We start from the raw sequence: 6000 nt of genomic DNA, 5'->3' as shown, positions 1-6000 counted from the left end.
GTAGGGTGACCTGAAAGTTGTCTTCTGCACATCCTCCGGTTTGACTAAGATCTGATGATATCCAGACCTCAAATCAATCTTAGAGAACATTGCGGCTCCCCTCAGCTGACCCAACAAATCGTCTATCCTCGGTAGTGGATACTTATTCTTTATACTCAGCTTATTCAACTGACGGTAATCAACACACAACCTCGAACTTCCATCCTTTTTCTTTACCAAGAGCACAGGTGCTCCCTAAGGTCATGCGCTCGGCTGGATGAACTTCTTCTCAAGCAAGTCTTCTATTTGCTTCTTCAACTCAGCCAACTCCGCTGGTGCCATCGTATAGGGTGCCATGGATACTGGGCCAGCTCTAGGGATAAGATCAATGGTGAAATCTACATCCCTGCTCGGTGGCAATTCTAGTATTTCATTTGGAAACACATCCACATACTACTCCACTACTGGTATCATACTGATTTTCTCTACGGTGCTATTCTTCTATGTATGAGGCACTATCATAAAACAGGTGGCTCCAACTTCCACTTCATTTATTGCTCTCTGAGCTGAGATTAACTCTAACCCTTCATGTTTTGGGAACACCAAACAGCGCTGTCCACAATCAATTATAATGTGATTGTTAGACAGTCAGTTCATCCCCAAGATCACATCCAGTCCCTCCAAAGGCAAGCACACCAAGTTCACCTTGAACCCACGACCTGTGACTTCCATTAAACATCCAACACAGACTGAACTGGTAGCTACCTGACCCGAGGAGGGAGTTGAAACAAGCAACTCACACCCCAAATCACGTTTCACCAAATTCAATCTCCCCACTCACACATCCCAATCACCTGAGATGTCTGTAGTCAGTTGTAAGGCTTTTTCATCTACCTAGCCTGCGCGACATTTTTCTGATGTCTACTCACGTGACCAGGACCCTTCTCAAGATGCTCAGCACTCTTCACTTGCTCCACCAAAAATGGAAACCTCCTCTCCCGCAATGGTGTCACCACCTTCTTAAGCTCGTGTTTGAGTTCTCGCTCAAACTTTAAACATCTCCATTCTTCTGTGAATAATATCTCGCCAAGTGTTCAAATTTGTTCACATACTCCTGCACTGTCATTTCTCCCTGTTGCAGCGCGAGAAACTCAAACTCCCTGTCCTGCCTGGCTATGTCAGGGAAATATTTCTCTAGGAATCGAGTCCTGAAGCTAGTCCACTCCACCTGTTCGTCTCGGGTCTGCATCTGCTGTTGCATTCCCGCCCACCAATACTCTACATCATCATTCAACAGGTACGTGGCAAATAAGAGCTTCTGCTCTTCAGCGTAGTTCATCACTTTGAAGATCTTCTCACATTTGCGGAGCCACGCATCCGCTTCATCAGGAGAAGCTTTGCCAGTGAACTCTGCTAGCTTGTGGCGCAGGAAGTCCTCCACAGTCGGCACCCTAATTGGTGCAATCGCCGTTCTAGGTTGCGCTGCTACAGGTGTCTGCATCGCATCCACCATCTGGTGAATAGCCTCCGCGATGTCATAAGCACCATTACTCCTTCTTCTCTTGTTAGCAACCATAGCCTGGATACGCCACATTCAATTGTTAAGAATCAATTCACTTAGTTAAGCAAAGATACTCACCTAATTATAGCATTCAACTCATTCACACAAACAAACAACCGATTAGCTCACTCCCCAAAAGTCCCACAATATTTAAAATATTTTCAAAACTTTTGCTCTGATACCAATTGTAACATCCTGATAGGATATTATGGTTTTAAATAATAAAATAAAAATAAGAAAATAAAATCACATTTATTATAAGTCCATTTCCCAAAACGCGGGAAATTAAAACAAAACTTTAACTATAACATAATTCAAAAGTTCGCAAATTTCATTATTACAAAATCCACCATAATTCAACATAATTAAAATTACATCAAAAGTCTTAACATGAAAATCCTTTCCAAAAGCCCAAGTAGCCCCTGTACTCCGTTTCTAAGTATCTCCTGGCTCACCAGTCAAATCATCTGCTCCCGGATACCAAGTTATCTGATCATCACCACACACACACATATAGGGTGAGCTATGCACAGATATAAAATACTATGTAATCCATCCCAAAGAAAATAACATCGCTAAAGGGTTTCATTACTTTCAAATTACCCATTCCCTGATCTCATAGTCCTTCATGAGTCATATGCATGAACTAGGTCTTGGGACTTCACTGTGCTCCCACGAAACTAACCCATTCGTGGTCCAATCCTATGAGCCTATCATGCTCATAATCCTGCCCTACAGACTCCTCGTCTGTAGTAAAACATCCAAGCCTCCCTCGCTCGGACCATGGCACGCATGCAATCACCATACTATGGACTCCTCACCCAATAGCAACCGACGGGAACATAACAGTTCCTTGCGCATCGTGCGTCCGACGCATGTAATCACCATACTAAGGACTCCTCGCCACTTTGCAGCCGACGAGAACTACACAGTTCCATGCCCATCATGCGTCCAACCATTAAGCACATCCCAGACCCCTATTGGACTTAGTCCTTCAAGCCCAAACACCACATACACAAGCATATAATTCCCTATATTTAGGAAAAGTAACAAACCAGTTCATAAAGCACACACAAACCTAGAAATTCGCAGCAACTCGCTCAAGCCAAGGACCTTCGCCTAAGCTAGTCCATCAGTCTCGCCTAAGCAACCCCGCCTCACCTGGACAAGTGCGTAACTATTGCTGCACCACACCATCTCGCTTAGGCGAGCCCAACTATCCTGAGCGAGCCATACCTTCGCTCAAACCAACAAAACCTCGCCTCAACGAGAATTCGACGCGAACTACATAACACCACGAGACCTCGCTTAGGCGAGCCATTCTTGCCTAAGCAAGAGTATCTGTCGCCCAAAACCTAAAACCCCTCGCCTAGGCGAGAAATCGCGCTTAAAGTGTTATGGATTTCATCACGACCTCGCTTAGGCGAGTCACCCTCGCCTAAGCGAGAGACCAAGTCTCTCAATCCTCATACTGATCGCTTGAGCAAACTGCGCGAGCCAAAAACCAAAACGTGATCCTGCAACTTTTGCTTAGGCGAGATGGACTCGCTTGGGCAAAATTTGCAGAGTTTCTTCTTTGTTTACGTAACCAAACCATTGAGAGCATACCAAAACACAATACAACCATTCCAAACAATGTATATTAACATTACCCAATTACATGACCCTGTTTTAATTCCCTTGAAATTGCTAAAATCGGAGGTTTAACCATAATCCCCTAATACAACACCAAACCCTCCTTTTAGACACCCAAAACATGCAAGACTTTACAGCAACATCAATTTACCCCAAATTCCCAATCCCATTAAGCATATCATGAATTTCCACAAGCATACAAAATCAATTGAGAGTGACAATTCTACAAGACCATACACAATTCATGTAATTCCCACACACAAAAGTCAGCACCCCTAACCTGGACTTCTTGCAGAGATTGTGATGATATAACTCTTCTTCTTGCCTCCAACAACTTTCCCCTCAATGTTCCCACAATTTTCTTTGCACCAACTCTTAACTCTCTTAATCTCTCACAATCTCGTTCTCCTCTCTATAGGTAAGCTAAAACAATTGTAGAAACCCTATTTACTCCTAAACTTTTCCTTTTATAAGTGTCTTAATAGAGGTTTAAGTTAAAAAACGAAAATACCCTTAATGAGGTGTTAATTGCTATTCAAGAGCCATCATTTGATGGTTTTTCAGTCCTTATTATTTTCCCTTCTGTTTGGTTTTCTTTGCCTCTTTACATTCAAACCACAACTAGTATTAACAAAAAGGAAGTCAAATTTGGGTTCACCAAGGTTTGAACCCATACCATTCTAATGTTCAATTCATTACACAACCATTTAACCAATACATGTTTCGTGATACACTCCCACCAGTATAAAGTTACATTACCAATTCGATGCTCATACATATTATTAAAAATTAATAATAAAACAACAACACATAATTGACATACATAGGACTCGAACCCAAGTCCTCTCACACAATCAAAGTACTCTCAACCATTTGAGCTAGTACTTTTCCACGTCACATCAAACAATATTTAATGTCATAAAGGCTCTTCCTACCTTCATTTATTAATTAATTAATTAATTTTCACGGGTCTTACACTAAGCACACCTTATCAAGTTCATCCATTCCAAAGCAAACGCTTATGTCACGAGGATGCTTTATGGCTTCAAAACCATCAAATATGACCTCCTCATCCTTGATTCTTACTTTAAGTTTGCCATTGTCAACATCAATGATGACTTTAGCAGTTTTCATGAAGGGCCTTCCTAGGAAGAGAGGTACTTCTGAATCTTCCTCCATATCCATAATCACAAAATCTACTAGAAAGTAGAATTTATCTACTTTGACCAGCAAGTCTTGTACAATTCCATATGGATATTTGATGGATTTATCAGCCAATTGAAGTGTCATTCTAGTTGGCTGAACGTGTACATCTCCAGTGCTTCTTAACATAGACAAAGGCATTAAATTGATACTTGCTCCAAGGTCTAGCAACGCTTTGCCTACTACCAAGTTGCCAATAGTTGTAGGCAGTGTAAAACTTTCTAGATCCCTAGATTTTGGAGGTAGGGACTTTTGAATAATTGCATTGTAGTCAGCTTAATAGTCTCACCCTCTTCAATTCTCCTTTTCTTGGTTAGCAGATCCTTCATGAATTTGGCATATCTAGGCATTTGCTCCATAGCCTTTGTGAAAGGTAGATTGATCTGCAACCTTTTGATCATATCTAATTGTTTTGTGCTAAGATTATATTTTGTGTATCCAATTCAAGAATTCCTCTTCTATATGGTTGGCTTCTATCATGTTGCACTTGGTGGTCACTAGTTGATAAAGACTCAATAATTGAAGTTGCTTCAACCACATCCTTGGTCATCATGGATCCTTCTGCAGAAGCATCCAAAATTAGCTTGGTTTGTGGCTTAAGTCCATTATAGAAAATGTTTAGTTAAGCTAAATCATCAAATCCATGATTTGGACATTTTCTAAGAAGAAATTTGTATCTCTCCCATGCTTCACATAAGGACTCATATATTTCTTGAGAAAAAGTAGCAATAGCTAACTTGGCACCCACGTATCTTGATGGTGGAAAAAATCTGGAAAGGAATTTGCTCTCCACATCTTCCCAATTCACTAAGCTCTGATTTGGTTGAGATTGCAGCTAAATTTTTGCTTTTCTAGTTAAGGAAAATGAAAATAATCTCAAGTTTGTTGCCTCCTCATCCTCTCCTGATATTCCCATGGTGTCACACAATTCATAGAATGTTGTGAGATGATTGTAGGGGTCCTCATTATCCAAACTGGCAAACTAGTTTGCTCTTATAAATGATAGCAGACCAAGCTTAATTTCCACTCCTTTGATAGGTCTAACAATGCTTGAAAACCCCATTGACCCTTGTTGCTACACATAGTCTCCCACCAATCTCCTCTATTTTGTACGTTCTGCCATGATTTCCTCGTGATTATGCAAATTTGAGCTTTGAAAAGGTGAATTTTCTACAATCTAGTTTTGTTATCGCTCAAGTCGTTCTTGTAGCCTTTTTTTCTTGTTTCTATTGTTGTTTCTTCTAATGTTTTCTCTATTTTTGGATCAAATAATAGAGTTTCTTTTTCTCCTCTTGGCATGCACAACAAATCAAGATCAAGTGAGCAGAGCAAATTGAATATTTATAGACAAAATCAAAAATTCTACAAAAATGTACACAAATATACAATAAACTTCAAGGTAACTACGTGTATGTGGCATTCCCATTTTTCTTGAGTGACTGGCTCATGTTTTTCTTATACTCAAATATTTAGCTTGATTCTTTTGTTTTGCAACTTGTATATATGCATGATTCTATATGATTGAGACATTTCTTGTGTTTAACTACGAGGCCAAATAAGTTCACCCTGATATTGATCCATTGGTAGCCCCTTTGAGTTTTAAACCTCCCTTTCTTGTTTTA

The 6000-nt window shown here is 40.4% G+C and overlaps 1 non-coding gene across 1 annotated transcript; it reads left to right on the top strand.

Annotated features, from left to right (window-relative positions):
• Positions 1–5016: 5016 nt before the first annotated feature.
• Positions 5017–5123, top strand: LOC114182790 (small nucleolar RNA R71). The gene has a single exon (XR_003604226.1). It is a non-coding gene; the product is annotated as a small nucleolar RNA R71 (small nucleolar RNA).
• The last annotated feature ends 877 nt before the right edge of the window (positions 5124–6000 follow it).

This window comes from Vigna unguiculata, chromosome 4 (genome assembly GCF_037176805.1).
Source record: "Vigna unguiculata cultivar grain cowpea cultivar isolate G323 ecotype 2 chromosome 4, ASM3717680v1, whole genome shotgun sequence".
Lineage (NCBI taxonomy): Eukaryota > Viridiplantae > Streptophyta > Magnoliopsida > Fabales > Fabaceae > Vigna > Vigna unguiculata.
Note: the sequence above shows the minus strand (reverse complement) of the source record. Positions and strands in the feature narration are given on the sequence as shown.